This window comes from Pithys albifrons, chromosome 5, assembly GCF_047495875.1.
Source record: "Pithys albifrons albifrons isolate INPA30051 chromosome 5, PitAlb_v1, whole genome shotgun sequence".
Lineage (NCBI taxonomy): Eukaryota > Metazoa > Chordata > Aves > Passeriformes > Thamnophilidae > Pithys > Pithys albifrons.
In genome coordinates, this window is record NC_092462.1 from 34,163,913 (window position 1) to 34,190,215 (window position 26,303).

Below are 26,303 nucleotides of genomic sequence, written 5' to 3' on the forward strand. Positions count from 1 at the left end.
GCACTCCTAAATTTGAGTGTAAATAATGATGCAATATCCTGGCATTCCTGAATTTTTGAGTGTGTTTATCTGATCATGCTTTCTTCTTTGTACATTCACCGAGATATTCAATTTAAAACTTCATATTTAATTAAACTTACTTTGATGTATTTGTAGCACTTTTTTTTCTTAATTTTTCCTCTAATTTATATCTGTATCAGCTATCATAGGTCATAGTTGGATAATAAACTTTGCCTATTTGTATGCTGACAGCTGTCTTCTGGTCAATGGATATTATTTACAAGCTCCATTTTGTACATTGTTGGCTCCATTGTTACACACACACACAGACAAAATATGTGAATTAATTAATTTTTATTTTTATTTGTGATTCTTACATTACCTCATCACTTTTTGCAGTTCAAACATTTTCATCCCCAGAGTATTACACTGCGATATTCACCTGATGCAATGCAAACCAATATACACTACTTCAATGAAGAATTTGCTCTGTATTTAGCAATTAATTGTTAGTCCAGAGAGACTGTTGATGCTTAGCAGTATGTTGTTCCTGGTTTCCATAACTTTAATTTGGATACTTTATGATAGTACCTTACAGATCCCATATAGTATGCCACACAATTTTCAGAGTTTGATATACTTGAGTCCCATGTACTTGACAATCAGTTATGCTTGGGTTTTATTTTTCTACCCCAGTTACCATATTTGAAGCATTTGCCATTGGGCAAAGGAGAACACTTGCAGCAAGTATTAATGTTTTCTTGTAAAGATGAGAAACACAGAGGAACTTCAAAGTTGGTTTATTTTTGTTTAGACTATAGGTATAAATGATAAAGATGTAAATTTTGTATTTATGAGAAGCTGCTTTGTATAAGATACAATACAGCAGAAAATTTTATGTGAGACAAATAGAAGACCAAAGTCTCAATATGTTGAAAGGAAGTTAATGCAAATAAGACATGGTAAAAGTTGTTTAGCAATCCATTCAGTATTTGTCCATGCTGTGATTTAACTTCAGCTAGCAGTCTAAAACCAAGACAATCCAAAACATTTTCTCTCATACTAGTAACAGTCACTTTCTTTGACTAATTTATATCTCCTTTTCTACTGCCAATAATTCTGGAGAAGGGGTTACATTCCTTGTAAACATGGAATTTTGCATGCAAAATAAATGCAGAATTAGAATAAGCATAAAGTTTCAGAAATGTCTATTTTTCTTCTCTCGGCTCTTCTACTGCTAGCACTTCTAAAGCTTTTTATTTACTTATTTACTTATTATTTTTAATTTGTCCTTGGGATTTTGTACTATCAGTAAGGGGAAAAACAGGCACTTCTGAAACTTGCACTGTTACTCACTCTTCAAATTATTCCAGTGACTTCCATGGGGCTTGGTACCCCTCACCACTTTCAAGTTCAATTTGTGTTTCTGTGATATATCTTTAAATGTTCAAACTGGCCAAAACAATTCTATGAATACTTACCAAAGAATTCAGTTATTGTGATCTGATACTACCAGGTATTAATTAATTTGTTGTCCCAATTAACCTAACAGTTACAATGCAGTAAACAAGACTTTAAAAACCGAGAAAATTATTTTTTTCTTTGAATCAAAATATGCAGAACTTTAAACACACTTGCATTTGTATCTTAATACTAAAAATAATTTTAGGCACTGATAGATTCAGGAGTAATGAAATCTTATTTCAAAATATACAATCCAAAGTACTGCCATTTTCAGGATTTAATTTCCACTTAACAAATTATTCCTCCTTTTTTTTTTTTTTAAGACAGCAGCTGCCCCTTCAGTGCAGCTGTTAATGGTGAAGATCATTCATTAGCTGGAAGTCAATGACAGCAAAGGAACTCTCAGCGTGCTCTGATATGGGGTAGCATGAATAATCTTCCAAATCTCTCTCTCTTGCACACACACAGCATGAAGTTTGGACACATACATCTTTCCCTCATTTTCCACTCATCCAATTCACTCAATATCTGTTCAATATTTTAATGAAAGATGAACATGCATCCACTATAAACTCTGTCCTGAACAATAGCACAAGAAATGTACTTAGACCTGGACCAGTGCTTTTATTACAGCAGGGCATCATAAGCACCAGAATGACAGACACTGGCAAATGACATAGAAGAAAATTAGCTGACTTGTGGCTTGGAGAAATGTTGTGCCAACCATCTGTCACAGAAGATCTCCCAAATGACAAAAAGGATCAGAAAGGCACGTTAAGATTTTCCCCCATATCTCCTCAAAGCCAGTTCTCACAAAGAGACTCAAATTGTACCAGCCTTAGCTCAGTTGGTTAGTCTGTGATAAAAGGAATATGCAACATTGTTCATACATAAGAAAACTGTCTTTGAAATTCATCAAAATAATTCAAATTTATACCACAAAAAACAACAGGTGTAAACTCTGGGATGGTGAGGCAGGCAGGTAAGCCTAGGCTCTAAGGTTAGATCTGCAGATGTTTCCATTATTTATAATCAAATAAATGCCATAAGTTCATGTCAGTGTGGAGCAGCTTTGCAGTGATAGTGATTCTGACAAGATGATGTTGTCCCCATTCTCATCTTGTGAATATAAAGTAACAACTGATTAAACAGTAAAGAGATAATACACTACTGAATTAATATCCACATTAAATATTAGTATTGAAAAATAATTAGGCAATAAGGATAAATAATTTCTTATCATTCAGCTTTTTTCGACTTCATTTGGGATCAAATAATTTCATTATTCATTATCACTGAAATCTGAAAGCATAATGCCACTCGATAGTAGATAATACAGTTTCTATTTTAAAAACTTCACACAAAGAGAAAGCTGCAGATACTCAATTTCAGTGCTTAGTCATTATGTTTATAAGAGATCTCTTAGGGCATCTACTGGGGAACGTTAGCATTGCATGTCCAAGAAAGGAGCCGGGAAAAAAGAGTAAGAAAGAAGGAACAAGGTCTCTCTCTCTCTCTCTTTTTTTTTTTTTTGTATCACAATTAAACTAAACATTAATTCAAACTTTTATTTTCCTCTTCTGAACAGTCACCCTCCTTCCATTGACTGGAGGACTTAAAGCAAATAATTAAATAAGAAAATTTTGCAGCTGAAAATATTCACTGATGCAAATGAAAGAATACTCCACATTCCAGACTTTGGCAGCTCATTCAATCTTGAGTATTTAAATGTGTATTAAGTTAAATATATCATACTGTGGTTTTCTAGAAAAAAATTTTGTATCGAAAAGTTTACTAAAACCATAATGAACATTTAATTTAGAGGAATTATATATAAACAAAAATGTTGAAATTTCTGTGGTAGTGATCCTGAAATCCATATGTCTTTACTATGATTTTTTCTGTCCACTAAGACAAAATATTCTCTATTATGAAGCTCATTTCCTCAAAGTCTCACATATGTGATTTCTAGAGCCATATGTCATGTAGCTAGGAGTTTAACTTAGTCTTTGATAGAATAGAGAACAGTTGTTTAACATTTTACAGCAAGGACAGCTTTTGAAATTTTATCAATAAAGTAGCAAAAAGTCTATATCAGCCTTGTAATGCTAAATTTATTTTTAAGCAAAAGTTCCACAAGGGCCTCTCTCTCTTCTCTTAACACACTTTTGTGTTTTCCAAGAGATAATGATCTGTAACAGTCACATAAAAACTCTAGGGATATCTGCCTGATACCTTGGTTAAAAACACACCACCACCAAACCCAAAACAACAACTCACCTAACCTGATGCTGAGGCCCACTGGTAAATTGCTAACATCTATTACTGCAGTTTACATAACCTATTCCCAAACAATAAAAATCCCCTTGAGCAGCAATTAATAAGTATCATCCTTTTGTATATTTTATGCATTATTATAGCAATTAAACTTCACAAAAAAATTTAAAAAGTCATGCACACTTCTGTGGCAGTGCTCAAACATCAGGTGTGCTCAGTTGTCTGATCACTACATTTGTCCTAAATCTGTTTGATGGAGATGAAGCATGATTTCTTGTGGGTTTTGCTAGGAAATAAGTCAGTCAAAATACTGATGGCAAGTCTGGAACAAGAGTTTAAATTAATATACACTGATGTGTAGCCTAATTCTCTCCTAGCCATGTATCATCATATATCCAATTCCTACCCAAGCTGTACTAATATAAAGGAACCAATTCTTCAAAGAATGCCCTTGCTCACTTTGAAGCAAGTGGGTCTGTGAACTCTGATATCTGCACAGGGTAAGAGTCATTTTCCTACAGTTCTAGAGAACAAGAGGAGAATATAATAAGTCTCATAGGCACATGTCATCTTGCCTCTCCTTGAGAGTGATCAGCTTGTCCCAGAAGAGCACAAGGAATATTAAATGGAGCAGGTATCCTGGCTTATTGTTTTTGTGACTTTGATATTGTAGAATTTTTCACTTCTTTAGGAGATAAATTTCATCAAAGATTCATACTGATATTACAACTAGATATGGTAAAGAATGCAGGGAACTTTTCAGCTGGGAGACAGTGTCATAATTCCACACATCAGTTAGTTCTCAGCTCTACTCAGCCAGAATCCTCCTTTGTCTTTCCAGAAAAGATTATAACAATTTCAATCATAAAAAAAAACCAAATAAAAACCCAAAACACAAACAAAAAACCCAAAGAAACCAAATCAAATAAAAAACAAAACCCCAACAAAAATCAAACCAACAAAGAAAAAGTCAAATTTTGTCCGTTGCATCCTAATCTCTTCTTTTGCCCTTGCAATTAATTTCTAACAATTTTACCTTTGCTTCTGCACAGAGGAATGATGTGATGTAAAAGGGATAATGTGACAGCTTCACGTTGGCAAATCCTAATGCAAAAAAAAAAAAAGAGAGAAAAAAGATATCTTCATATTTCTTACTTAGAATGTCGCTCCTGTGACAAAATTAAAGCTGTAGTCTTATATTCTGCACAAATTTTATTTCATTTTCCTTTTTCAAAGGTCACTCTTGAGACTCTGACACTCACAAGAAACCCACTTGCTCCGCCAGTAATATGGTGAGAAGTGTTAATAGGCACACAATTCTTAAATAATGTTGGAGATGTTAAATGGCTACTTGAAACTCTTCATTTCTTGTACATCTCAATGAACTCAATTCAGGACTCAGCTCTACTCCAAAACTTAGCTAATTTAAACTGATGGATCTTTAATTACATATGACATACTATCCAATTAAATGTAGAAAATCTATTTTCACCAGTACAGTAATATTTTAAAAGTTGAGATTTGCCAAAAAATCAGATTTCCTCCAAGTCCTTTACTCAAGAAGAAAAACTTAAAGAAAAGTATTATAATCTGTTAAATATTCAGTTAAAAGACCTTTTCTTTTTTTTTTTTTTGTAGTTATCATACCCTTCATGCCATTTCTATTGGAGTCAAAAACAGGTCAAGTAGGTTCTTGTTCTTAATTTCTGTAAATTTATAGAAACGTGTTTGAAAAGGATAACCCAGTCACATACAAATATAATGAAATTTGGAAGAATAATGCAAGGAGAAAATAAGGTCTTATTTTGTTTCTAAAAGCAATTACAAAGAAGTTGTTGAAATTCATGATAAAAGAAATTTCTGTGTTTATCCTTAAAACATCTGATTAATTTACTCATTTACAGGAGACATTGCTCCTGCATATTTCCAGAAGAAAACACAAATGCCTTCTTTTTGTTTAAATGGGAAAAAGAATATTAAGAGCCTAAGCTGTTTAAGCAGTCACAAAAGAAATCTGGGGCACTGCTGGGAACAGAAGTTTCCCATTTCTTATTCATTCTTAATCACTTGATAATTCTGCCTTATCAATCAACATTTCAATTTAAAAGCAGTGATTACAAGTCATCAGTAGTGATGATCTAATATTTTAGTATAATCGAAAAACACACACAACTGAACTTAAAGAGACTTCAGAAAAATCACAGCATGCACACCTCTTAGCATAAATGGTGCTGCTTGCCTGATATAATCCAATACTATTGATTCAGGAGACTATTTATAGTCACTGTGAAATACGTCTGCTGTGCTCACTTGCTCAGTCTGTGCTACAGAATATACAGGCACTGTATTATTTCACTAAAAAGTTCAAAGATACATATAGTACAGTAATACTGTCAACATTTTGAAGCAGGATCAAAATACATGTCACACTTCCATAGTTTTATCTCTGCTAAATCATTTACTTTTTTTCAAGCTGGAGGCCAACATCATTCTAAAGTGTGAGAACTGAGAGATTTACACAGTTCATAGTGCACGTTATGAAAATATATTAGGTGCTACTTGTATGGAGAGATGTTTAAAATATCAGGTGATGTTCACATAAAGTTACATTAGAAAGCTTTAATAAAAGACTAATAAGTTGCTAAATAAATGCCTAGGTTTGAAACACAGGTGCAATACGCATAGCTAATTTGCACATTTCTGTAAGCATCTATATGCTATAACAATTTCTTTTTGCCCACACCACAACTGGTTTTAGGCAGAAGCTCTTCATTCAGAGAATAAATATGGATGAGATAATTTCTACTTGAAAAAGCTATTTTCTTCAGACACATGTAATTGCTAGTCACCTATGAGATGTTTTTTTTAGTGATTTACTAAGCACCAAAGAGGCAGAAGTCAAGTTTCAAGGCAGGAACCAGGTGGATAAACCCAGAAAGCCTGCCCTCACTCCACCTAGAATCATGCACAATATAAATTTAGTCTTCTGCAACTATTAACATCTTTTCTATGGGAAGGATTTTACTCACAACATATTGGTGTCTTTCAGAATCTTGAGGGGTGATAGAAAAATAAAAATAAAAAAAAAACAAAACCACACGAAGTTGTAGCCTAGACAGAAAGGTGTGGATTAGACAAAGTGACTTACAACCAATATTAAATTAATAATACTAAAAACAGCGGCAGAAGACCTGGGGCTGAAGCGCAGAAACATAGAACTCAGTATTATATTTCTAGGAAAGGGTATTTCCTGAGAGAAATACCAGTAGAACAACCAAAGAGGTTAAATGGTGAGACAAGATCACAGAAAAGTGATTCTCCAGACAGCTTAATACAGGAATTAGAAATAACAAGAAGTGATTTAAGAGACAAAAGAAAGACTTGAGAGATTAAAAAAACAAACAACAACAGAATTAAATTTCTGGAACAAGTGGAAGGGGTAGAGATAGAGATAAGAAAACCCAGTACGTATGATACTGAAGAATAGAAAAGAGTCACATAGAGATCAGTTATGTTTAACCTGTTTTTTGCTTTTTTGTTTTGTTTTTCTGAAAGGCACCCAGCCAGCAAGATTTTGTTCCAAATTAAGAAAGAAGTAGAGCAGAAATTCTGAGAGACGAATCATGAATGGTTCCATGAATAGTTCCATCCAGCAAATAGGAAACTGTCATCAAAAACTGCCACCTTCAATTTAGTATCTGTTTAAAAATAACAATTTCCAAGTCATGTTAGAATGTCTGTATCTATTGCAGAACAGAATAAACCCAACATGAATTGGTAATCTCAATAATCTTCTATTAAAATTGTCTATAGATGAAGATTTATTCACCTAATAATTTCCCACATAAGTTCGAAAAATGGACTTATTTGAGAACAAGTAATTTGGCAAATACAGGAATGGCAAAATTAATCAGTTATTCATGCAATATATTTGCTCAGTTAGGTTAGGCAGTGCTCAAAAAATGCAGGGGAAAGAAATCAGCAGGAGAATGCATTTGTTCAAATGCATTCCAGTACTACACACTATGTATAGGTTTTACTGGACATTATGTAGCTTATAGGGGAATTAGCAAGAATGAACAGATAATGGATAATTACCCAAAGATCTTCAAAATACGTTCATGTTGCATTCAAACCCGTGTTAGGTGCTAGGCTGTACAAAGACCTATTAGGAGGATTACTTAGACCAGCCATAAAAGCATAGCAAAATTATCATCTTATTTAAAACTGCTATTCATGTAGGACAGTATTTTAGCCTAAGTGTCTGTGGGTGCAAGAAAAATTTAATAAATGTGACATTTTATCTGTCCCAACTGTGGCTGCTAACCCCATCACGCAACACAGAAATACCTCAGTAGGTAGTTTAACACTAGATTAGGCACAGGTGTCACAGCATCACAGAATTGTTAGGGTTGGAAAGGACTTCTAGAGATCATCTAGTCCAACCTCCTGCCAAGCCAGGGCTGTAGAAGCAAAGCAGATGAAGATAATATACATCATATGCAGATTTATTTAATGTAAACACTTTTTTGAAACAGTTTTAAAATAAAACATCATATTAAACCATGTGGATTATGCTTTCACTCTTTTCTAATTTGGTGGCACAGCCTCACTTGAAAACAAAATACGCAAAAACAAAGCCAAGTTCATCACTCTGTGAATATAGTAATGCATTCCAAGGGTATCATAAGAAGACAAAGAGTTAAACAAACAGTTCAGAAAAATGAAATGGTGCAACATATTTATTTTCAAATATTAAAGCACTATTATAGCAAGTGATTTGATTTGCTGCCTGTGGATCTATTCAACTAAGTTTGCAGTTGGTCCAGTGGATCAATTTGGCTATGTATGAAACAGTGTGTGACCACATATAAAGCAGAGTGATGGCTGCAAAATTGAATCATAACCAGAAAAGCATGAAAAAGTGCATTTTCATATTAAAAAAAAAGTAGCAAAGTGATTTAGATTATTTAGATATATTTTGGTGTATGGATCTCATTTCTGTCCAGTTCTGTGGAATATTTACCAAGTTCAGTTTACTCAAAGACTAACCCTTCATATTAGGATGTAGAAGCGTCATTTCAAATTTATAAGCAATGACAGTTTAGTAAACCTCACATGAATGTATGGCCAACCTACTTAAAATGCTATCCTAAACTTCATATCTTGCCTTCAAACCCCTCATTCATTATCCATCTAAAATATCAGTTGTAATTAAACTAAAAACAAGGTCACTACAAAACTTGCACTTATTCATTATACATATATATACCCAACAGGTCTTCTTAACGTACTAATGACCAGTCTGCAGGTAGTATTGGTTCAGTTCATACAGCCTGGTTTGGATAAGCAAATTTTTGTGTGGTATTACCAAAAGCATCATAAGGCACACTTCAGTTTATACTGATTCTTACCGTGTGGTGTCTTTAAAGGAATTAAGTAATACTGATCCAAGCTGTAATTGATTTTTCCAACTGATTCCATCTTGCACTGATTTAGAACTCAACTATATGCAGCATACAGATATGTCTGTATCAACCAAACATTTCTCTTTTTACGAATAACCATTATTTTATATTTCTAATACAGTCTTCCAAATCTCCTAAAAAGGACAATTCTAGTGACTTTAAAGGTAAGGCAAGTGGTTTTATTTATCATATGACTGAGACTATTCTTATGTTATTTCCTTCAATGAACCCTAAAGCAATGAGGCAATTATTTTGATATACTCCCTTAGAGTTTAACTGAAGATTTAGATACCTAATTTTAAGCATCAAGGCTTGAAGAATAATAATTTTTGTTCTACTTGAGCTTTTCCAGCAGTGTTTGTATTGATTAGATAAACATAAAATAATTAGAAAACTGTCAGTATAAATGTTTTGTTGTATTTTTGGCACACCTTACTATACTCTATTTTCTCATGCCCTATACAGCTCAAAATTTCATGCTGGCATTAGCAGCTGTGCTTTTTGTTTCCATTATATTTTGTGCCTTTTTCATCAAACATGAAACAGGAGAAACTCTTTGGTGTGCTATATCATATCTGTCACATGCAGTGTTCTGAAGAGTAAATGTAGAACTGTAATCTATGTTATTGAAAAAAATTAACAAGTGGAGCCATCTGTAGAACATTAAACATTTTCTCTGTATCGCTTTCCTCCTTTCCTTGCAAGTTTACATGACTCAGAATGTGAATAGCATGCATAAAATGATCTTACGGACAGCTATGAACTCCACTGCACAATAGAGATCAGAATTTTAAGAAAAGAAAGAATTCTCCTGAGAGATGTGGGCATTTCAAATTTCATCCTTAATCCCAACTGAGATGAAAAAATGAAGTTGTGTTCTTTTTAGAATTTGCCATGTACTTAAAATGAAGACTAATCACATATTCTTTCCTTCCAGGAGATGAATAATCCTTCTTATTTTGTGGACTGCAGCTAATGGAAGAATTAAAGAAGTTTTCAATATATTGCTGTACAGCTATGTTAAAATAAACAGTGTTATAAAACTCACTATTAACACTGAAGGTGTCTTGATAAGATTAATGAAATTATTAAAAATTTAATAAACGTACAAAGATTAAAGGCATCACATTTTTATAAAAAAAGAAAAACAACCATTGATACAGTCTTTGGTTGTATAGTCTTTATTTTGCTTTATATTTTTTTATTATATTTTTTTTTATTTTTCATTTTATTTTAGGTGCATGATTCCCCCCACACACACACATTCAATATATAAATCTCAAAATCATACCTCCACTGCTTTCACCTTCTTAATTTCCAGGTCTTGATCCCTTTTATAAGGGCCAAATTTCAATGTGCTTTTGAGTTTTGTCAAATAATAAGCATCTTGCATTTTTCCAGGTGTTTTAAAGCTGCTGTCCTGGTATCATCTTCCTCATAGAGGTACACTGGGCATTATTTCTTTAGGCTTCACCCGTATCACTGAGGTTTCACAGGGTTTCTTTTCTAGGGAACAAGCTTACATGAATTCTGCTGTAGCACCTATTCCAAAGAACATCAAACTTTTTTAGTAGAACATCAGTATGTGCAGTACTTGAGGCAGAATTCCTAATTTCTTGAAAACAAAGATTTTCCATTAAGAATCTGATTATCACTAATTAAATTTCTTATTACATACTTTAAACTGTTCTTGATTGATTTACTTTGTGTGGCGTTTTAGTCAAATTATACCCAACAAAAGGAAGGTATAAAAATTCAATATAATGAAGATTTGCTTCACAGTCAGGGTCAAAAATTGTAGGAGATAAATGCCAACCAGCATTCAAACTAACCCAGAATGACCATGGCTAAAATGTCCATGACATTGTCACTTGTGACTTTTGGTCACTTTCGGCCTGCTATTCTATTTCTTACAAAGAGGTATACAGAAAATTTTAAGCATGTTTTATATCTGAATTGAGAACAAAGTACCTGTGAAAACTCTTGAACACAGTTTTACAGAAACATGCATGATAATAATTCTACCCTTTTTCTTACCCATATTCTTCAACAATAGCTGATGTTTCTGAAGTGTCAGTGGTTTAACACAAAGACTGTGAAGTGTGTCTAGCAGCCAAAGGTATAAATATTAATATTTTTGAAATACCTTAAAAGAAAATATACATTCTGTGGTGGCATAAGTTCCTGTATCCTGATGTAGAAACTGTCAAAATTACATGTAATCACTAAATGATAGTTTTAACTATTCAGAGTTGTGCCCTTTTGTTTCATTGGCTAGTCTACTGTTTCCTAGTTAAGCTAACTGAGGTACTGTTGCAATGACCTAAGGTCTGTTTATTACTGTGTTATTGCACTAGCTGGAGACCATATCAAAAAACAGTCCCTTTCCTTCCTCACATTAGTCCCTGCTGTAGCAACACTGAAAAGGCAAAGGCCTTAGAAAGGCAGCAGAAGAATCAGAGCACTGAGAAGGCCACTAATTGGCTCAACAAGCAGGACAAGTAATGTAATACTTCCAAAAATGATAATGCAATCTACTGAACTTATCCATCTTGCTCGTATGAGAAAACAATTTCTTTGCCACCTCAAACCTGCCTGTGATATCACAACTCCCTGGTGAAAACCCAGCTTCCAAATGCAGAGCAGCCTGAGTCTTTGATAATCAATTCTTCCTTATGAAAAACTTTCTCTGGTGTCAAATTGATTTAAGAGTGATACTTTTTGTAACCTTCTGGTTTTTAGTGCAGCTACCTGGGGAACTAATTTGGGAAAGAAACAGAACACTTTAATTTTGTATGAGAACTCTTTCAATCTGTAGATTACGTAAGTTGCTCTAAATTTGCTAATGTTTAAATGACTCAAGCAAATTAATTTTAGCGTTAATACATGGAAACTTCCATCAGCTAAGAGTATTATACAAGACCAGGTTTGCAATCTCCCAGCTTCATTAATACCATTCATTTTCCTCATCCTGCTCAGAGTATTTGGTGTCTCATAGCAAAATCATTAAATCAACAAAAATGTGGAAAAATAGTTTTTCCATATCTCAGCCTGGGAAAAACCAGAACTACACTTGTAGGTTTTGATTGTTTGATTGGTTTTTACTATTTTTCTTACTTAAATGCTTAATCATGCTTTAATATGATAAATCATTAGATGCAAAGTTATTATACTGTGGACATTTAAATTATAAACTTACAAGCATTGTACAAACCATTTATTTTTGCTAGGTTTATTTGTTATCTTACATCTAGATCAATCATTTCTTGTCTTACATGAATGCTTACAAAGTAGCTGCTTTGAGCACCTCTGTCAGTCTCCCCCTCTAAGCTTTCTGCAAAATAGTTATGCATCTCTTATTTTTATCTCATATTTTTTAACTCTTTTCAATCTTATTAAATCCTGTACAATACAATGTAATGGCCAGATGATTCAGTGGTTCCCATCTGTACAGGAAAAGCTCTGGTAGCGTCAGTGAGGATTTTTATGTAAAATCCTCTCATCTGGGCAACATTATTGTGCAGTCTATTCCGGAGATTTTATGAAATCATAATTCTTTCAAATTCAGAGGAAAATAAATACCACACATTCAAGAGGATAGGATTTTACCCATTCTGAAGCTTGTCCTGCCTTTCTTGTGAAATAAGGATCTTCTAATACAAAAGGTATAATTTGCAGAGTTTTTAAAAATAAGAATTTTTTTTTCATTTTCTAATCCTACCTCTCTAAAGAAGTACAATAAATTGAGATTCTAGGTATTTGTACCAAAAGGGCATATTTTGACAATTTTCTGTCCTTTATTTCTATTATTCTTCTGAAGCATTCACTTGATATGCCTTGAATGCAATTTACGATGAGTGAGATTGCTCCTTTATTTCTCTTTATTTTGTTGGCTTTATTTTAAGACTGTGGACCACAAAACAAGACAGCTCCTACAGAATTCTCATACTTTTCAACACATTGCTATTCATCAGATTAAAAGCTACCACTTCAGATCATCATGTTTTCTCTTTCCATCATGACTTTTAGATCTCCAAGGACCTATCTTTGTTTTTCTTATATGTGCTTCACATGGTATTATTTGTGTTCAAAAAATAAATAAAAAACCATGCTACAAGAACCATGACTAGGCTAGTGTTTTTCAGCCTTCAGGCAGTTTTGACTAAAAATAAGAACTGTGCTTCTTGGATACCTGAAAATGAGTACTGCTTCTTTGATTTGGTCTTATACATTACCTTGGCTCTGGAAGACGAAGAAATAAACAGTGATTTACTCCTATCAGTTCACCTCCCCTTGGAACACATTTAAGAACTAGACATTATAAACTTGAAATACAGCACATTTTAACACTGAGGTTTTACCTTGATGCCCCCACATGATTTTCAACATTCTCTATGGTATCATAGGATGCATCTTTCAGACCTGAGGCCCAGCAGAAGACAACTCTCTCCTCAGTTGTGCTTACCTGTGCTCATGCTCAGACACTCACAATCTGTACCCTTCTCCCAGAGTCTCCTTCCCTCAAAAAAAAACAGTACTCAATCTTAGATAGGTAGAGATAGACTCGTTTCAAATTTTTCACCCTTCCAGATTTTATTTCTCCTTTGGCATTGGGGATTTTTTCTGAGCTAGAGATTGTGTTGTTGAAGCAGACACTCTTGATACAACAGAAACAAAACAAACAAACAAAAAAAAAAGACAAAAAAGTCTTACTGAGAGACAATTTGAGAAGAGAAAGCCACATTTCAACTGGGGAGATAAAACAGTAAATTAAGGTCCTACAGAAAACAATGTAGTTGATAATGTCTCAAAGAGAGAAAATACCAGTGTAGAATGATGCAAAATTAAATCTAGCAGAAGAGTACAGTTTCAGTGGTAAGCACTAGTTAAATATAAGAATGAACTAAGCTTATTCAGCAAGCAAAATAGATCAAGGGGCATAGTTATACTCAGTTGCTTCTTACTTAATGACACATTGAAACTGATGGAAGATTAAAATGCAAGATTTGAAGTGGGGGAAAGTGAGCTATAATCACTTTTTGTGGTTTTGTTTTGTTATTTTCTTCACAAATTGGGAGATACTGCACTAATACCTCTTACAACATCAAACTGTAAAAATAGTGTTTTTTTAGTGTCATAACTTCTGCTTATTTCTCCTTGATTGAAAGCAAATTCTTGAAATATTTTCAATATCAAGTCACTGATTAAGTCAAATCTAGTTAAATGAGTTAGCTAATTTTACACATGTATATCTAGATCATCAATGCCTATACGAATGTTACTTTCACATCCAAAACTGTAGTGTAAATGTGATGAGTGCATCTCATAACCAGCCATGCCAGCTTTAATAGCACTCCTGGCATCACAGCTGAAAGTCTTCTCTGTGAAGAGAAACACCCACAGGCCTGAGCTTGCCATCTCGCATACACACAAACAGATACACAATGACAACAGGCCCATTGCCACGCAGCTATTCTTGTACATTTAGTCTTGCTTTACAGTAGCACAAGAACAAAAATACTTTATTCAACTGAATATGGAATATCAGAAAATAACACAGAGGAAGAAAAGGCCAGCTGGGTAACCCAGACACACATATATATTGTTTTTATAATGGCTTTTACAACAGTAAAAATCTTTTTAGCAATATTGAAGCTTTAGAGTCCTGCAAAAATTTTAGCATTTGCTTAAGGCACACAAATACAAAATAAAAACACAGGTTGCCATGATTCAGAGCTGTTCTGATCCTGAGCGTTTTGTGGGCAATAAAGATTATGCATGTATGTGTCACAAATGACTAATTTCTTTCACATAAAAAAAATAAAAATCGGTATTTGTAAGCCAATTTGATGCATTTTAAAAGTATTTTTAGAGACCCCACAAATTGATATTAAAGGTTCCTAAGCATACTCTTATTCATTACTGCTAATGTTTTTAAAATTACTGTCAAAAATTTGAATAGAGATGTTTCAAAACCAACAAAAGTTTCTAGAAAAACAAATTCTTACATAAAAACAGTATCAAGATCAAAAAGCTATTTTGCACAAATACCAGCCCTTACTATATCTGCCTATGTACATATGTAGAGTAGATATATAGACATATACACTGCATACATCTGTCTTCATACAAGAGTCTACATCAATATCAATACAAGGTAAAAATTATAAAATTTAAACATGGGATATAAATTTTTCTTGCTAGAATTTTCTAATATTAATGTGTTATTTGTATTTTTCTTGATGACAATCCATTTTTTTTCATATCACAGTAATTATCTCTTTAAAAAAAGATAAGATAAATTTGTATTTAGGGACAAATACTAAGATATATTTTTTGCTTGATTCTAATTTCTGTATTTGCAGAAGTTAGAAGTTGTTAACACTTATAGAACTCTCAGTCAAATAAAATCTTATTTTGACCCTTTTAAAGAGTAGGGCTCTCACAAGAAAGAAATCTTGCTTAAAATGATGGTGTTTGACTTATGAGTACATAAGAAGAAAGCATATTTCCCCCAAATTAAATAGCTATGCAATAGTCAGTGTAATCATAGAAACCATTCCACAGAAATACTTCTCTTTTTAATCTGGTTACTGTGTTGTGCAAAAAACTTTGCAAACCACTGACTTTTAGCTGCCAGTGTGGTTTCTGGGAGTCAGTGGGATGCCAGTAGGGCTGTCGTGCTTCAAGATTGCACAAGAAAAATGGACTCACCTAGAAGTTGCTTCTGCATCAGCTCTGTGCCACCAGAGGATTTGTCAGGTACTGGCTGACTCTCCTCACAGCTATGGACAGAAGTTTGCCTATGATGCACATCAATATCCATAGCTCAGGCTGCCATTCCATTACCACACAAGCATTTTTAATAAATTCCTGAGAATTTCACTTTACCTAACACATTTCTTCCTCCTTTTCATCATATTTTTCTTCATAACTCCATACATAATAGTAATGAATGGCACAGGACTGACTTGACAGGGAGGTAGCTATCACAGCCTTAACAAACAGCAATACTCAAGTATCTCAGAGCACTTAAACTCTGCATATTTTCCTTTGTTAAGTATGTTTTAGTTTGTGGGGTTTTTGAAAAAAGACAATATTTTATACTTTTCCAAGCTTATCAATTTTTATCAAGAGACTGAGGATAATTTGAATCAATATCTACAACCTTAGTCTTGCTCCAGTTAAAATTTCCCAGTGTTTTTCTTTTGACTTGAAAATTATTTAACTAAGCAATGTGTAAATAATGATATATAAATACGACTGAGGGTAAAGTCTGCTTATTTTTTCTATTGGTAACTGTAAAGAAACACGAATGAAAAAGTTGTGCATGCTTTTATTTGTAAGAAAAAAGTTGGATTTTTGATTCATGACTGTTCCTCATTTACTTACTATTACCTTTTAACAGATGGATGAGAGGGTCAGAGCAGTTGCCCATGAAGAAAAAGCAGAAGAACAGAAGAAAGATGAAGAAAAACAAAACTAAAAGACATATTCCTGTTTCATAGGATCTCCTTTATCCCTTGGTTGTCCAATCAATATCTGCTTTTGTGATATAATATTTTTATAAATGCTTTCATAATATATTTCTCCATTAAACAAGCTACTTTCCTCTGAAAAATCTGACACAATTAATTAGGCAGTTTATTAAGGCCAATGCCTACTTATTTTCCTATAATCCAGAGTAACGCTCCAGTTTCATCTCTCTGTACCTTTTCTGCTTCCCATTAACACCTGCATGCACTCATGCCATCCCATGCCCTCGGAGCATATTGTTAAAAAATGAAACAATCTAAAAGAATCACACACTCAAGGAGAAGACAGAAGATATTCAAAAACTAACCAAAAAATCTCCATTAAATGACAGGTCACAAAATAAAAATAATGTCTTGAGCCAAACCACACTTATCAGTTCAAATACTGCCCTTCACTTAACTTTATCTGAAAAATTTTCATTAAAAATAAGTAATATAAAATTAGTATAGAAAACACCATTTGAAATATGGGGTGTTTTTATATGACTTCAAAGGCATTTCTGCATCAGAGTAATTTATTTAAAAGCAAACAACAAAACAAAAGAAACAACAACACACACCCACAAAAGTACTAATTTTCACTGGTAATTCTGATCTTCCTTAGCTTAATACTCATTTGTGCACATATCCAAAGGTTTCCAATCAAATATAGCACACCACATCAATTTTGTTTTGCTTTCAGAAGTGATGGATGACTTAACTGTTCAAGAACATGAAGATCTACAAGTTTTCTTTGAAAGAAACTTAGATGCAAGACCACAGTACTTTTGTTTTACACGTAGGATATAACTCCCAGTCAGTGATAAATTTCCTGTCTTTTCATTCTCATGCAGACTTGATTGCTCTTCAAGTTTCTACATAATTTCTTAAGTGTTACTTCCATCTTCAGATCTCTAAAGTTTCTTTTATTAAAAGGGAAAAAAAATTGAAAATTGACTAGATATATATGTTGTTTGACTAAAAGAAAAAACAGCTTTGCAAAATATTAATGATACCTTGTTCCTTTCAAATGATCAAATACATACTTACTAAATACTTTCAAGTATCCCATTTGTCTAAATAATAAACTATTTTTAATTCTAAATATGTGTAGACCTTTCTATTGGAAATCAGTAGGGAAGACTGTCTCTCCCATGGAGAGTAAGAGTTCAAGGAGGGCTCAGCAGGAGCAGCAGCAAGGAACTGGGAATCCAAAGCTCCTGCACAGTCCTAGAAATAGTGTGTTAAAAAATGTAAAGAAAAATTCAAATTGCCTATTTTGCTAATAAAGCCAATCATTTGAGTTTAGCCACCTTTTTGAGACTCCTAGAAAAAGAACTGCACATACTCTAATGCTGTCTGTCTCTAGCACTAACTTTGTCTCTCTTTAGCCCTAACCTAAAGAATAACACTAGAAAAAGGTTAAGAGCAAGTAGAAAAATAAATGCTTTGGTGTTAAATAAAATATTATACACAACAAATTTTATACAATATTCTGAAAGAACTTGTGAGAGGTATTTGGGGACCCATGTGCATGGAAAGTAAAAGTAAATGTAAATGAAAGTGAGACAAAGGCCTGAAGAAAGTACCAGTGCGTGATATTCTTGTGCCGTATATTTCTGGAACAAAGCAGGAAACTACAGCTTCCGAGTGGAAATAAGTTTAGCTCTACACACAAACCCCCAGTCAGTAGCACACACAGGCTCACATGAAGACTGTATAATCACTTGTTTTCAAGGAAGATGAATTCAGACTACAACTGAAGCAAATAAATGAATCCTAGGTTGGGGACTAGGCAGGCCCAAGGGTTAAAGGAGAGGATCTTGGCTTGTTTACCTTTGCAAAAAACGAGACCAACTGGGAAAATAACTCAAGTTTATAAAATAAGCCTTATGTGAAAAACAAAGCAAGCAATATTCTATTTCCATATTAAAAGAAAGATAATACTGGCATAAACACAAACAGTATAGACTTGTCTACAGATTCAGGCCAAATAAAGCCTCAGTCCTGCAATTCAATCAGGAGTAACACTGAATGCATACTTAGATTGAGAAGGCCTCCTCAACCCCATCTATTTGGAAATGTTATTTGGTTGCCCTATGGAAGGAATAATTAGATGCCTTTTAGTAATCTATTAAGGAATTTTCTTCTTTTATTCCTGTATTCTCATTTCCTGTTGTTCTGTGCCAGTTTTTAGGTAATTTCAATAAAAACAAACAACTTTAACTTTTAGGAAGCTTGTAGAATTTCCTTGAAAACAACGAAATGTGAGAAGCATGGAGTGCTGCACTCCAGATGCCTGGAATGCCTGGATAATCAAAGAACAATATTAGAAGAAAACTTCTTAAGAAGACATATATCACAGTCTTGAGCAGGTCAAATAGGCCTTGTGTGTAAGGGAGCAATGAAAAGTCAGGCTGGAAAACCACCTGTGGTATGACTGGGCAGAGAGCTTATCTTGTGACTGAAAACAGTCACATCCCATGTGGATGTTTGGCCTCATAGCTCAGATTGGTATCTATATGGGATAAATATAGAAGTACAACAGTTTGCCTGCTTGCACTACAGAAGCCTGCCCTCAGCATTTTTCTCAGCTGCTGAAATGAAACAATGTTTAATGCAACTTCTGCTTCATGGGATGAAAACTTGAAAAGAGTAAGTATTTCAGCCTTAGACGCATGTGCAGGATAAAGCTGTTGTAGGAAAGGGAATGTTCTATATTTTAGGTCACATAAGACAGTGAAATTCTGCAATACTGAACTATACAACAAATTAAAATTCATCTATTTTTCCCCTTTTCTTTGTTTCTACTTCATCTACTTCTGCCATTGAAAGGCAGCATCAGAGTAATAACTAGATGGACTGTACTCAGGCAGGTCACAATTCTCTCAAAAAAAACAGGTGGAAGACTGTCACTACTGTCATACCCTATCAGACCTCTGCAAGGAGAGGCTGAGAGAGATCTGAGGTCAGAAGTCCAGGGGATATCTAATTACTACTTCTGTTTGCCTAATAGAGATCTGGAGAGAAGACAGACCTAGCCTCTTCCAGAAGTGCTCAGTGGAATGAGAAGAAACAAATAGAAATTGCAGCAGGAGAAACTTCAGCTACTTGCTAGACCACAGTGAGAGGAGTCAAACATTGAAACAGGTTGTCCAGAGGGTTTGGAGACCATCTTTGGGGTTATCAAATCATAAAAAATAACAAAATATCAAAATCTGGAAGTTATGACATATGTATTTTAAATTTATACCTTTCTGATTATATTTACAGATCATATTAAAAACATTTTACAATTTATATTAACCAATTAGGTGAAGAATACTATTGAAAAAAGTAATACAATCTTATTCATAAACTCCAGATAACATATAAACCACAACAGGTCTGTGGGCTGATTTTACAGAGACTTAGAAATACAAATGTTTTGCAGGTATAAATACTGATGTGCTGGATCCTCAGGGTAGTGGTAAGTCTTCACACTAGGGGTTTTGAACAGCTACAGATTTTTAATAGAAATGTTGTCAATCAACATTTTTATGCCTTCATAAAAAGAAACAAAAAACCAAGAAAACAAACATTGTTTAACATTCATAAAGTAATTTTTAAATATTGAAATAAGTGAAAGTTATTTCCCCTAAACATTAGCTACCACTGTTATGCATGCCAACAGCAAAATGATGTGAAAGAGTATAATAAATGGGACCTTCTTAACATAACTACCTGAAAGTCTGACAATTTATTCTGAATAGAAACCTGCATAGTTCAGTTGGTGTTAGTGTTTGGACTGACTACAAATAATGTACTCTTTCTTCATGCAATTAAAATAAGATGTAAATACCTAATCAAAATACACACTTGCGCCTAATAACAGCATTGTTCAGATTTGTCCTATCAGAAGCAAATTAACAACATAGTATATGTGTAGCACTGTGGTCTACACAGTATTTCCAGCAGTGGTAGTAGGTCACATATTTCCTACTGAGTTGGCAGACTTCTGGATTAAGGCTTATCAGAGTTTGTTTGCTTTGAACTTGGCTTTACCTGCCTCAAACTTTCTTCTTTGCTTTGTTTAGCTATCAAGGAATTTGTTACCAACCAGATGGGCATGCTTAAATTGGTTTATATGTACTCATCCTGGTATGATATACATATATAAATAAACATAATATATCACTATGTATATATGTGTGTGTGTGTATATATGTATATATATGTGTGTGTGTGTGTATATATATATATATATACACAGTAGCAGCAAGTAGTTATTCTGTGTAGAGTGGGGTAGTTATGCCTTTAATAGAGACCTGGCATGACAGCAGAGGCCTTTAGAAATGTCAGTGCCGGATACAGGATGGAAGTGCACCTGCCACGAATAGGGACATTGGCTGGCAAAGGAAATTCCTGGGTTTACAAACTAATTGTCAGTTAAAGAAGCAATATCCCAATTTCAGACAAAACTGGGTTCTGTACCTAACAAATGTATGAATTAACAGCTATCTAACATAGATAAAATGCACCACAGGACACACTTGAAGAACATTGAAGAAACTAGGTGCAAAGATGTCCTAGCACACGTATAAGAATAACTGAAGTTTTGCGCTCCAGGGCAAGGAAGAAGAAAATTTCTTGAAGTAAAAGGATGTTGACAACTTCCCATATTTGCCTCCTTTCTTCCTCCTCACTACTTCTTGCTGCACTGAAATATTAAGAACTCCTAGAAGGAATGTGTAACTGTATTATTTAATTTTATTAGGTCTTATTCCTGTACTAGTATTCACTTTATTATTGTTTCTCTTCCTGTAATAATTAAATATGGACTGCTAAAGATAATTCTTAGATTAATCTGTTAAGATTTCAATTAAGAAAATAACAAATTCTCAGTTTCCTTACAAGGCATTTCTTTTTTTTACCTGTAACATGGCTATGAGCATAACATTTGCTTTTTCTTTCTTATATGTCACAAAAATAACAAGATCACCGACACCAGTTGAGTTATGCCTAGAACACTATTTAATTACTATTTAAATATTCATCTAGATAATAATCAAAATAATGGTAGTCAGTAAAGAGTGCTTCTATTCTACTTAAGCAATATTTAAGCACTTCAGTTCTAGGTGAACGTTGCCATCTCCTACCCATTTTCATTGGTTTTTCTTTTGTTTCACAATAGCAGACAACATTAAGGTAAGAAAATTAGCCTTTCTTCTTCTTCTTTCATGCAAGCTCACAAAAAATCCCCCAAGATTATTAGTTGTTCTGGAAATCAGACTTAAATTTTCAGCCATCTATACCTATAGAATTGTACGAAAGCAGAAGTATACTTTATGTCTAAATTTTTATTTGAATCAAAAACATCAAATACATTCCCTTCGCTCCACTCCCAGAGAATATTTGATGAGTATGTCATGGGGTTGTTCACTACATATGAACTAAGAAAACTCTTCCAAAGATATTCTCTTTGTATAATATGCACTCAGAGAGGGGGGGGGGGGGGGGGGAAGAGAGAGAGAAAAAAGTTGTTTGTCGTTTTTTTTTATTCTGATTGCCTCTGTTTTCAGTCATTGCAGGTTTTAGTGATTCTGCACATGGCATTTTTTAATGTAACCCACACTACACAAACTAAGTCCCTTGCCCTTCTCAAATACCTCCGCTCAACCCCTCTCACTCCACTGAGTTCCTTCTTAACTGAATTTGGCTATGCACTAATTAGCACAGAATGAAATATATATACACCCAACAGGGAGTACTACAGATTTGGCCTGCAAAATCTAACAGCCCAGCTTAAGCATACCAGAGTGTTGGAAGATTTCATTTTGTCTTCAGTATGCAGAAACTTATGCTTTCTATCAAAAATTATAAAGCACTATAATGCTACACGTTTCTGAAAGGCTCTTTTGCAGCATCTCCAGAGGTGACTGAATAAAGAACATTTTAATATACATTGAGCTCATTAAAGTATTTCTTCCCTAGAGTTCTGTTTCAACACAGTTTCTAGAATAGATGGCTTTTAAGGTTGAGGGAAAACTTTTGTTTGCCTCCATACAGAACGTCTAGAAGTGTCAGAAGACAGTCAATTTATTGAATGTTAATTGTATAATTGGGAGCAAGATCGATTTGGAGAGACTGTGGTCACAGCAGGTACATTGTACAATTGGACCTCAGAGATTCTAAACTAAAAAATCTTGTGTTATTTTGATCAGATTTCTTTTTTTTTTTTAAGCTGTAATTTGACATCTTAGAAATCCTTACTCTAAAAACACAATATTTGCATCATTTCTGTTTCTGTTTGAAATACAGGAAGGCTATAAGAAACTAATAATGAATCTTTCTTATATTGTCACAACCAAATGAAAAGTGACTTTCATGATGTTAGCTACAAACTTCTGAAGTTCAGTGACTGCTCAAGCAACCTTTGCTGAAGTTTGCACTGTGCATACTTATTTTCATATACAGAAACATGAGCCTGTTCCTATAAAATGCATGATGTGTTAAGGTTCAAATACAACAATATACTTGCTGAACTCTTTGGCTTAAAACAAGGTTTCAATCTGAAAGGGTTCAAAAAGGCTCAAATCCAATTTCATGTATCTATTCTGACAGCTGCAAAGTTCTGAGCTAAATCATTTAATGAAGACCTGAGCATAAGCTCAGACAGCACAGGAATGGTTTCAGACAGCAGCAATTTCAGATCTTTAACCTCAACATGTTCCACTGGCCTAGTTAGTGGGTTTGATTTTACAGGTGCATTGAAAGCTGCTAATACCTGGGCTGAGGCTACACTAGGATGCTATCCAAGACAAGCAGACAAACCAGGCAGAAGGAAGAGCCTCGCTGCAGCTCTGGAGATCATTTCCAAGATGATAAATTATTCTGTGCAGAATAATTCTTAATGAAGCTGGTATACAGAGTGGACCCAAGAGGCTTCACTGCATAAAACTGCATGCAGTCAAATCAAATATCTGCACATAAAATATTACCCTATGTACAAAAATTATAATAATCAAATAATTTCTCTTAGTCCTAATATGCTTTGATTAAGATCGCATTAGATATACCAGTGATTGGAAGTGGACAAGAAATCTTCAGATTTAAAAACAAGGTGTCTACTGGCAAAATATAGTAGGCACTGTTTATTTTATGGTTTAATTTGCATTTGGCTGTTTGGTGGCCCTTTTATACTGTAATGTAAATAATGATAATTTGGTCTGGCATTAGCAAATATCACTGTTGACATTTTCTCTAGGAGAAAAGCAAAGCCACACACACATACATACTCTCCTCAAAATCACAAAAAACCCCAACAATATTCCAGTAAATTACAGTATATATTCAGTTTGCATTTCAAATTATTTTATGCAAAAATATGGGATTTAAATAAAGATTCCTTAATCGCTTATGAATCATTTTTCTGCACAACTTAATCACATTTCTTCTGCTGCATTCACTGAAAACAATGTTAGTGAAGCAGATATTGAAGTTTATCTGAAACCACACCATGAAAATAATTTATAAAATATTAATAGACACCTTTGCATATCACTGAAAAATCAGTACAAACTTCCAAACCCCTGGAACTGCATACCTACATCATTTGGCTCTATTTCTCATCTCTTATTAAAGATTACACCTTTGTCCCACCAAGCAAGGCAAACCCACATTCAAATGCTTGATCGAAGATGATGGCAGGGACCAGTTGAAATAGCGCAATAAAAAAGACACACATATCCCTGCATACCTAAAGAATGTTTTTGTCTTATCTTTGTTTTCTCTCTGTCCAAAGAAAATGTTCCCAACTAAGGGCTAAATGATTTTACTCTTCAGAAATATCTCAGAAAAAAATAGCAGAAAACCAGTGGTGTAACTTTAAGAATTTTAGACTATTATAGTTAATGGAAATGAAGGAACACAGAAAAATCTGTTTAGCTCAATTGAGGCTTACTGAAGAAAAAGCCACACATGCTCAGACCTCATGTATTTCCTCTGAATGGACTGTCCACTCTAGTATTAATAGTTAAAAAAACCTGAGGCTTCTGTATTTATGACTAGAAAGCTATAACTATGAAATTTTGTCAAAAATTATAGCTACCCTGTCTTTTCCCCAACTGTTCTCAAAGTGCTACGTAAGTGGAAGATCCCTACTGAAGACAGCAAGCACCACAAGAGATCACTGAGGGTCTCCTGAAAGGAGGATAAGGACCTGGCAGAACCCAGCAATCTAAACAATAATAAAGAGAAAGGGGCTTATATGCAAAACCTGATCAAGAGACAAGTCCAAATTTGCAACCAACAATACAGTAACATCTAATAAGAACTTATAAAATCAATTTCATACACCACAAAGGCACTGTCACCTTAAATGTGGAACCACTGCTTGTTAGATACCTTTGTTTCCTATCACAGTCTCTGGCAGGTAGACACTGATGAGCTTTTTTATCTATTTAATATATCCATGGATGAAGATTTTACATCCTCTCTAATGATGTTTTCAGCCTTGCTTAATGATGTACAGCTTGTTTTAGACCAGAGAGTAACTAAAAGTTAAGCATCACTTCAACTGTGTAAAAAGATACCTACATTAGCCCATAATTTACAGGGTATTTACATTACACCTCATTAGGAAATGTTCAGTCAGTGTTTAATCTGCTACTACTTATAATAGTTTATCTAAGCAGATTTTTTTTTACACAAGTTCTATGAAATGATAGTTCAAGAAAATCCTTCTCAAAGGATGTTTTTTGTACTGAAACCTCACACTTGAGAGGGGTGAGAAGGTTATTTTGTTGTTATTGCTGAGTCTATAACTGTTTTATGTCAAGCATTCAGGCTCCAAGGAATACTCCTTGAAGTCAGAAGTACTTGAATGTCTTAAATGAGTATTACTTTCATCTGGGATATCTCTTTTTTCTTAGCTGCCACGATTTTAATTTTAGGTTCATGGAAAATTTAGACCATGACAGTATTCCCTCCCTTTTCTCCATACTCCAATCACTATTTTTGCAGTGCTAATTGCTCAGCACTTCCTTTTTGGGTACAATAATTAATTATATTGAAAATTGTCTAGTCATTGCCCTGTCACCACAAGTGACACTCACAGAACATCAGCACCACCATATTCTCTCAGAAGGAACAGGAAAAAACTATATCAGAAGAAGGATAATTCTGTCCTTGTCTTAATATCTTCTCAAGTACCAAAAGATATCAGTCTTTATGATCCTTTCTTCTGTAGGAAGAATTATTTTACCTCAGGTGGAGAAGAGTGACTCAGTTGCAAGAAGAACATAATATGCATAAACTATAAAGGAATGCTAGTCAAAATGCTCAAGAACCTTTAGAATTACCCTTGAGAAAAATTTACATTTCAGTTCCAACATTATCTTTGTAAATTAGAGGCAATTCTGTAATCTTTCAGTAAATAAAACTGAATGTTTTTAAGCAATACCACACCTACATTTGTGTGTGTGTGAAAGAAAGACTTTTTACATTTAAATTACTGTTGGAATTGCAACTTCCTGTGTATCATTCATCACCTTCCTCTCACAAACATCCAAATAAGGTCTCTATTTGTAATGACTGTGTT

At 34.0% G+C, this 26,303-nt stretch overlaps 1 protein-coding gene across 3 annotated transcripts in view; it reads right to left on the reverse strand.

Annotated features, from left to right (window-relative positions):
- Positions 1 to 26,303, reverse strand: part of FSTL5 (follistatin like 5) — a 364,104-nt gene that overhangs the window by 288,680 nt on the left and 49,121 nt on the right. The window contains exon 2 of one of the 3 annotated variants that reach the window (XM_071556179.1): positions 4,778 to 4,845. The exons of the other annotated variants lie outside the window; for them this stretch is intronic. The gene's annotated coding sequence lies outside the window, so the exon portion shown is untranslated. The remainder of the gene's footprint in view (positions 1 to 4,777; positions 4,846 to 26,303) is intronic. 3 annotated transcript variants of the gene reach the window in all.